At 34.5% G+C, this 10,169-nt stretch overlaps 1 pseudogene; it reads left to right on the forward strand.

Annotated features, from left to right (window-relative positions):
• The first annotated feature begins 274 nt into the window (after window positions 1–274).
• Window positions 275–3,887, forward strand: LOC149564283 (DNA (cytosine-5)-methyltransferase DRM1-like; annotated as a pseudogene).
• The last annotated feature ends 6,282 nt before the right edge of the window (window positions 3,888–10,169 follow it).

Raw genomic sequence — 10,169 nt, forward strand, 5'->3', positions numbered from 1 at the left:
ACATTTCTACAGATCTATGGCTTCACACGATCAATTTGATGCACCTCATGGTGTGGCACCTAATGTAGTTCCTGTTGCGGCTCCTGCTGTAGCACAGGTTGGTGCGACACTTGATGTAGTTCTTGCTGCGGCACCTGTTGTGGCTCCTCATGCAGCTCGTTGTGTTGCTCGTGGTGGGGCTCGTGCTGCAGCTCGTGGTGTACCTTGACATAGGGCTCATCGTGCAGCTCATGGTCTGGCTCCTGGTGTGGCTCCACGTGGTGGAGGTCCTACTATGGCTCCTGGTGCGGCTCCTGTTCCAGGTCAGGCTGCACCTGCAGCTCCTGCTAGAGGTCCTACTGCACCACCTCCACGCATCGATATTGATGCTCTATTTGCATTTTCAGAGCAGGAGATTGCTAGATTACAACACTCTATATTGACCTCTGATGATGGTCTTTATAGAGACATATGTACTACGATATGTAGGAGTTTATAGGATTTGATAGCTAGGTTTCGAGCTCACCATTCATTTACTCCTACCATATTAGCTTCCATATGTAGCGAGCTTAGGGCTGAGGTTTCAGGAGATGCATCTTTCGATGACGTCAAGAGGGTAGCCCCCAAAGACGTCATCAAGAGAGAGCTCTTTCCAGAGTATGAGGGTACACAGGGTAGGGTGAGAGGTTACAGAGTCACATGATGCAGAGATCCTATTATTGCTAGCATGATCTATCCACGATTTTTAGCAGGACATGGTCGTTATCCTAATAACGACCAGATACCCCTTTATTTTACACAATAGTTGTATGCTAAGTTCTATATAGAGCTCAACGTCAACCACTTGGATATTCCTGATTATTGCAGACAGGGGCATGGTCGAATCGCAGATCATGACCAATACCGCAGTGCACATCGTCTGCCACTTGTAGATACTAGACAGTTTGTTGGACAGAGGATGCCTCCTATGACTCCTGCGCATGCTCCTATTGCAGATAGAGTCGTCATTGCTTCCCAAAGGGGAGCAATTGACACTGTTGGGCACATTGCATCTGCAGCAGCTAGTATCACATCAGATTCTATTGATCGTTATCTTCATAGTCAACATTCTCGTCCACTTGGTCGACCATCTTCATAGGCATCTAGTAGCACTTCAGGCGCCTCCTCTGATGATGCATATAGAGCTGCTGGGCTACCACTGCCATGCGATCTTCGTGGTATTTCAGGACAACAGAGACATATGGATGTGGCACTGTATTTTTTGGAGGATATGTTGCATATTGTTAGATATATTTCTGATACACAGGGGATTCTGCTACACGGAGTGATAGATGTTGTTAGACAACATCAGAGCCCTGACATGGTTCCACAGACACAGGCTGCCACACCAGTGCTAGATGATACACTTGTGCGTAGCTCACAACATTCAACACCAGGCTCACGACACTCTACAGAGGACTCGAGCATACGAGTTGGAGATGTCCAGATCACAGCTGAGGGTCTTGATGAGTTTGGTGAGCAGTTGTGAGGCCTATTTGCGATTGATCCTAGTTCGAGCCTGGGTGTTTCATCGTACATGGACCTGTTGTTCGGACATGGTAACATTGATTCTACACCATTACCCACCCGGTTACACAGTCCACTTCACTCAGATTTACCAGCATTTGGACATGGTGCTGAGGGAGGTTCAGTAGGTGTCAGAGTTTCAGGCTCAAGTGCATCGGTAGATGATACGATGGAGTCTGCTGATCATCCTCCACCTCTGGAGACCCAGGTACATATATAATTTATTTTTTATTTTAAATATATATGAAATTAAAAAATATGTTCATTTAAAAAAAAATTCAGTTCAGATATATATCTAGAATATTTAATTTGACCTTTAACTCATAATAAATCATGCAGGCACAGGTCGCTGAGCACATGGTTACACATACTGTTCGTTCAGGGCATCATGTACATGAGACAAATGATTCTATTGAGCCACTCGGTAGTGCTTAGGTACTTAAGTTTGAAATAGTTTGTTTAAAATTATTTAAATGTTTTGAAAACTAGATATATATCTATATATATGCAAGTTCGTATTTGATTTGAATGTACATGTACATGTGTATGTATATATATGCTTTAAAGATATAACTCTAACATGTACATGTATATATATTTGCAGGGCTCGGTTGATGCACCTCGGCGAGAGGATGTACAGGAGACTCGATCAGAGGGTCATTCTGTTCATATGCGTCTTGAGGGGTCCCTCCAGTAGTAGATGATATATATATGCATTTATATATTGGAGACAATTTACATGTACACATATGTGTATTTCAGTGCCTTGATGGTCCATACATGTACTTTCACTATTTATTTGATTATTTAGTACTTCAGTAGTTAGATACCATCACATGTACATATATATGACTTTTTATATTTTTCCACGTACATGTATTTATTCGAGATTTACAGTTTGTATTTTAATTACATAGAGATATATTAGATCTGTAGATGTTTATTCTATTATATTTATCATGTAACTATGATTGATGTATAAAATTTTAATCATAATTTAATAATAACTTGTAAACTTGTACTATATAATTTTAATCAAAAATCACTTTCTTTAATTAATTTTTAATTCTTTTTAAAATTGTGTTCTTACTTTTTATATGCTAATCTTGTTAAACCATAACTCTAAAACTAATTGAATTTCATTTTTAACAATGAGTACAATTGAACCTAACCCTAAATCTAATTAAAAAAATAAATAAATATAATTTATCACTTATGAAATTCAATCTATTTTGAAAAAAATTGATAAATAAATTTAAATTATTAAATTCATCCATGCTACAATTAATTTAAATTATTAAATTATATAATTTTTTAATAAATTAATGAAAATCAAAAAATTCAATAGTTTGAAAAGAAGTTGATATTTAAGAATTGTAACATAGATAATGAAATTGTGTAAGTTCGAAATTGTAACATAGATAATGAAAGTGTTGAAGTATGAAAAATACATAGAGGGTATTCAAGACAAGCAAGCAATGTTTAAAGTATGTGATGCAGTCCCTAATTTGTGTCCCAAGGAACTAATTGGTTTTGGAGTTCCTGGGAAACCTATTGGCCAGTGTCCAAAGGAAATCAATGCGTTCATGCAAGGGCCACCTTTTTTCTACTATGAGAATGATGCTTTTGCATCGAAGGATATTTTTAAGAGAATATCCGAACAATTTAATAGTGTTGAACTAGAGTTGGTGGACTCAATGTTCTTTTCAGCTTCTAGAAGAGCAAGAGGGTATGTGCATAACCTTCCAATAGAAGAGCGATTTCAAGCAGAACCTCTCCCCCCCATGACTATTCAGGAAGCACTTCCGCAAATAAAAAAGTATTGGCCTTCATGGGATCAGAGGACAAAATTGAATTCCATAGACTCAAGACGATGTGGCACTATCCTTATTGATCAACTGAGAGTTATGATTCAGAATTGACGAGGGCAACTGCAAGATAGTATGCAGAAATATATACTTCAAAAGTGTGAAGAGTGGAATTTGGTATGGGTGGGGCCAGGTGACCTCATCCCTCTAGAGCTTCATGAGATAGATCTTATATTAGGATTTGATAGAGATCACACTCGTGGAACTTCTTGTCCGATTGATTGCTTGCGTTGTTTGGGTAATTCACTCCAAAAAGATACAGTTGCATATCATTTATCAGTCTTGAAAGCATTATATCCTGATGGTGTCAGAGTACTTTCTCTTTTTTTTGGTATTGGTGGAGCAGAAGTTGCTCTTCATCGACTTGGGATACATTTAAGTTGTGTTGTATCTGGTTTTTATGAGTTTCCTCGCATTGTGATGGAAGTGAGGGAAATAATGCACTCAAAAGCCTTAGCTAATAATTTTTCCTGATCAATGTGTAGGCTCATTTTTTTGTAAATAGCTCAATGTTAATAGACTACTTGAAAAATGGAAAAGGATTTTAACCAAAACAAAATGTTCTCTACTGATTTTAAATTGTCAAATCAAAGGATTACATACCCTAACTAAGAATAGTAATTTTTTTCATTTTCAAACTAGTTTTATAAAGGTCTACAATCAGAAAATACTTTTTTCTTTTAACGAGAGTTCAATTTTTAGTCGTCCAATGAATTTCTTTGAATTGACCCTAAAGTGGTTTGTCGTGGAAGCTTATTGTAATAATAATGTTTCTGATCTTCTTTAACAGATGGTTTTTAATTATAACTTTTGGAGGACCTTCGTGGGCTTAGAAAGTATGCATTTTGTTTTACAATGATACAAAATCACGATATTTATTGTTTGCAACTACTTGAATTTCCTTGGAACTTTTAAAGGTGGAGTATGGAGAATCGTAGATGATTAAGGGAAACCCTTTTCTTAGCTGGGAAATTTTGTAGTGATGCTATTTTGGGTATCAGATTCCAAGCAGTCTCACACAATTCTTTTTAAAAACAAGTTCTTACTTTTTATATGCTAATATTGTTAAACCATAACTATAAAACTAATTGAATTTCATTCTTAACAATGAGTACAATTGAACCTAACCCTAAATCTAATTAAGTAGAAAAATAAATATAATTTATCACTTATGAAATTCAATCTATTTTAAAAAAAAGTTGATAAATAAATTTAAATTATTAAATTCATCCATGGTACAATTAATTTAAATTATTAAATTATCTAATTTTTTAATAAATTAATGAAAATTAAGAACTTATGATTGTACAATTAATCTAAACACATTTAATTCAAGATGAAATTCAATAGTTTGAAAAGAAGTTGACATTTAAGAATTGTAACATAGATAATGAAATTGTGTAAGTTCGAACTAACTTCTAGCCTATTTATATCAAGTTGTTAAATTATTAAATTCATCCATAGTACAATTAATATTATAGTTTTTAAATAAACTAATGATAACTGAGACTCAGATATTCAGATTAAAAACACAATTTCACCAAAGTTGTTATTCACAATTTCACCATAGTACAATTGAAAACACATTTCACCAAAGTTGATATTCAGATTATTATAAAGTAAATCTCAAAGGTCTAATCAACCATGATGTACACTTGTAACATGCAATATTTTTTCATGATCTTCACTGTCTAGTCTCCACTTGCGACGTACACACTTAAGTTTTATTGGATGTAGACAAAGCCCTATAGCAACGACTAGGTGGCTATATTGTAAAACCTTGTTGTCAGGTTGATAATCAACAAAGTGTATTCCATGTTAGACTATTTTGTCTTGCTTCAAATATGTTCCCTCTATCACAACAGAACCTATACCACAAATTTAAATGTTTTAAAATTTGACAGATATGAAGTTACCTATATATATATATATATATATATTTATATATATATGTGCATGTACATGTATATGTATAATTTACCTATGGGGAACAACATTCCATCACTTTCTTCAGGGTCATATAACTTTGTCCTCTCTGCAGTACATCGCAATAAATAATAACTGACACCTTCATGATTTCCAGGCTCAGCAATCATTGCAAAGACATCTCCTACATAACAAGTATACATGAATGCATGTGTACAATATATATAAGACAATTGAAATTGATAATTAAATAAAAAGTTGAGATTAATTTTTATGATACTCACCCACTTTTACCAATCTAGAGATATGATTATAATCATCAGAAATCAATGGAATATCATCAAAATTTTCATCTTCTTTATCAAATATATCGGTAACATCAAGTGGTACTAAAATCCATGCACCTGTATATCCATGTGTCTGATTGATTCTTCATAGTTTTCATCAATGCAACTGTCACAAAAACATGAGTATTCTCTTGTCTTCAATGTCCAATTGCAATTATCTATACTCATGACTGAATGTAAGGAACGTGTCTTTTCTATCCTCTTGCAACCATGCATGTTTTTTCTATTAACACCTAAAAGTTCATTAAATTGAAAGTATAGAAAAATTAAATTTAAACTTCAATGAATTCAAAAATAAAACTTAACAATAAAATTTTATAATTTAATTGCATAAAAGTTAAACAGACGTACACATCCATACCTGTTATCTCCCAGAAGACTCTATATGGTGCCTGTCGACTCATTGTTGATGATGTCCAGACCTCATCTAATGCAAAATGAGCCTTACACCATTCAACAACATCATGTGCATCATTTACATGAACTCCCTGATAATTCATTTGATACTTTCGCAAAGCACATTTGATGCAAGCTCCAACACCATCATGTTCACCTTTTCCATGGCCACTCTCAAAGAAATTCCATATGTGTTTTATATTCTCATTGCGATGATATCTACACAATGCATAAAATGGTCTAGATGATTTAAACTGTGCGACACATCCATTAGACCAAAAATAATGTTTATCAACATTTATGTTTCTTTTTTCCAAATAAGAAAAGAAAATATTGAAGCAATGTTCTACATAGTGAATGTCATGTTCTTTATCATCACTTATATAAAAATGACATTCCTTTATAATTACTCATGCTTGAACTGTACTCTGAACACCATCCAAATCTAACTGTGCATGTCTATAAAAAACATGTACCATAATAGTGACCTACTTATTAAAGTAATAATCTAATTGAATTGCTTTTTGATGAACAAATGAATAGTTCTCTGCAAAATCAACAACTGATACAATTGTTCCAAGTGGAAAATTATCTCTCAGAGTTTGAAACTATTCTTCTTGCCACTTTGCAAAAAATGCATGACAAATATAAGGTTGAATCAATTTCTTAAATCTGTCCATAAATATTAGAACAGGCAACTCCTCTTCAACATATTCCAACCTTTTTGTTTCTTTCCCCAACTTTGTTTCATTCTTGACATACTTGTAGCTTTTACAATTCAATATTTTTGTTACATCAATATTTTTAGTTTTCAAAAGAAATAGAGCCAATTCACCACATGTTTCACATAATCCTTTGATGCAATTTATTTTATCAGTTGGATCATCTATGTTGTCACACAAAATGGATGATATAAACTCACTTCTCCTACTAGGAGGAGTAGCATGAAAACCATATGTGTCTTCTATAAAATTTCGAAATACCTGATAGTGGAGATCAAACTCAATATGATGACAACAACAACAAGTTTCAAACACTTTTTTTGACCTCACAAAGTATGGCTTCAATTTTTCAAACAATGTTTGCCCAACTTTTACATTAGGATGTTCATTACAAAACGACACATATAACTCATGCTGTGTTGTGTCCAACCAATGTTTTGTATGATGTTCATATTGACCAGGTGCAATCTTATGACTGATAACATCTCTACTATTTGATGATAGACGAGTGTTATCAATCCAAAATGATATGACTAATTTTTTTAATAACTCTTCAGTTCTATCAGAACGAGGTGCTCTACACATGATTGCCCAATTGCCCTCCATAGTACTGTCATCCACAATTAATCTTCTCTTAACATATTGTCTCATTGTTTTCCTACTAAAACCCATTTCAGACGAAATTGAAGATATTTGTCTATTTTGAGACATATTTTTACTTACAACAGACATCAACATCACTTTTCTTGCCACAGACTTATCTTTCGTTCGAGAGTGTTTTCCTATGTTTCTCAAACCTTGTTTAATATTTTCAATCAGATCAGTTTGCATGCTAAAAAATCTTCTCTTCTTTGATGTTGTGTTTAGACCTAACAATTTCAATACCTCTTGCAAATTTTTTTGTGTAAGAAAAAGTGGAAGTAGCTGAGCTTTTTCAAGTGTTTCAGTGTTATCAAATTGAGTCATAATTTCTCTCATCTTCTTCTTGATTGACCTTTTTAGACAAAATGGTTGAACACTAGCTGCAAGTTTTCTCAATTTATCTACATCCATTTTAAGTAAATGATCTAAATTCTTATGAGAAATACCATACTTTATAGATTGGATAATATTTAAGAGTTCATCCATACCAGTTCCTGCACCTGATCCTGACCCTTCTCTGATTTCTGTTACTGGAATTTCTATAGGGACCGATCTTGAGCCTTCTCCAACATCCATTGTTTGAGATTCAACAGGGAAAGATTCTGACCCTTCTCTGACTTGTGTTATTTGAACCTCTAGAGGGATTGATCTTGAACCTTCTTCAACATTCATTGTTTGAGATTTTGTAGGGAGTGTTCCTGACCTCTCTCCCATATGCACTAATTCTACTTCTATTGAGCCTTCTTCAACATTTCCTTCACCTTGTTTAATTCGATGATAACATGCTGCAGTCTTCTGAATATTTCTTTGTTATTTTTCATTAGATCTTTTCCTTGCATATTTGTTTTGCCTTCCTTTCTTGTTTCCCATTATAAAATTAAAAAAAAAAAATTATCCCTTGCCTCAAGATAAATTTTGCGCAATAACCAGATAAAAAGATCACTGTACAAATTTGTCTATCGCTATTGGTACTTTTAAATTGTTTGATAGAAATCAATAGAATGCAGTCATCTGTAACAAAGCATAAATATTCTTCATTATATGACTAAAATCTGTGAGTCGCATTCTTTACAAGTGGCAGAGCACCAAATTCTTCTTAAGCCATCATTGAATCACAAACAAATAACATGGTACAAATACTAGAATGTTTCTCCTAAAAAATAAATTGCTTTTCATTTTATGGAAAAATATCAGTCTATTTTTTCAATAATAAATTGCTGCATAAAAGACAATGGCATTGGCTATCAAAAGAAGCAAACATAATGTTAGAAATCCCCTCTTTCATTTGTAGCTCTCATGTCCTTCTTTCTTCTCCAAATGATGTAGCTCCAAATGATGTGAGTCCTAAAATCAAGTCTTAACATCTTTTTGGGATATTTAGGAATTGGTGGTATCTCATCAAACAAGGGATTAACATTGATGTGTTCAAATTTACCTTGGATGATTTCGATGGTTGATTCTTGATGAGACCTTATAGGTGCCATTATTGCATTTGACAACTCCAAAATTTGTGTCCTAGTGAGTGTTGGCATGATACCTCAGAATGTAGATGCAGTGGAGGGAAACCTAAATGAACTTTATGCCTCCCAAGTGCACACCTACACTACCAATTGCGCACTTGAAGTGTGCAGTTGATAAAAAAGAGTTACAATTGGTAAAACAGGGTTTCAGGGTGCGTAAAATGCAAATTTTGAGTGTTTTGAGTGATTTATAGTGTTTCCTAAGGTCTTGGGATGCAATGCAAGGTGTGGAAGTGTAGATTAGGGTTCTGGAACCTAGAATGAAAAACCTAATTACCAAGTCCGCCCTAAAAATACCAATTGTGCCCTGAAACTACCAACTGCTCCCATGAAGTGTGCAGTTGGTAAAACAGGGTTGCAGTTGGTAAAACAGGTCAAAACTTGATAATTAAGATGTGGGTATGCAAGATATGAGTGTTTTTGGGATTTTTAAGTGTTTAGGGATGTTATGCAATGTGAGGAAATGCTAAATGACCTAGGGTTTTGATATGCAAAGTGAAAATGTCCTAGGGATGTTATGCAAGTGCAAATGCAAGGTGTCATTTTGAAGGTATGCAAGATGAAGATTATGATATGCAAAATGAAGGTTAGGGTTATGTTTTAGACTTGGTAAGGATGCTAAAGGTAGGTGTACACAAAGTGGACTATGCAAGGGATGGTTTCCTAGGGTTGATAATAACGTTTAGGCTATGCAAAATGAGGATAGGTGATCAAGAAGACAAGTTGGTTGATGGAAAAATTGATAGGGTTTGATAGTGAAAATGATGCTAGGGTTTGAACAATGTAATATGAGGGGGATATACCACTAGGGTAAGTGAAAAATGACATTTAGGAATATGATTATGCTAATGATAGAGGTATACGTAAGGTTTTTTGAACTTAGGTGAAATCTTGACAAGGTTTTGACAGTGTTTGATGTTTTGACAAGGTTTTGCAAGTTTCCAAGGTGTAAATTTGAATGTTGGCTTTTATCTTGATTATGTTTTACACACACTCAAGACACATTAAGACAAGAATAGCTATTGTTAAAAGTGAACAATCACACCACAACCTAGGCTTTAGGATTGTATCCACTGAATTCCTACTTGAACCAAAGTTCAACCGCGCTTATCCAGAGCGGACAACTTAGGACCTTGGCACCATAGGCTCCCCCTTACAGCGCACTCACTTCTCGAGGCTACCAAGATCCGTGTCTCAAGGGGC

The sequence above is a fragment of the Cupressus sempervirens genome, chromosome 4 (assembly GCF_028749045.1).
Source record: "Cupressus sempervirens isolate cs-2001-9-10 chromosome 4, ASM2874904v1, whole genome shotgun sequence".
NCBI classification, from domain to species: Eukaryota; Viridiplantae; Streptophyta; class Pinopsida; order Cupressales; family Cupressaceae; genus Cupressus; species Cupressus sempervirens.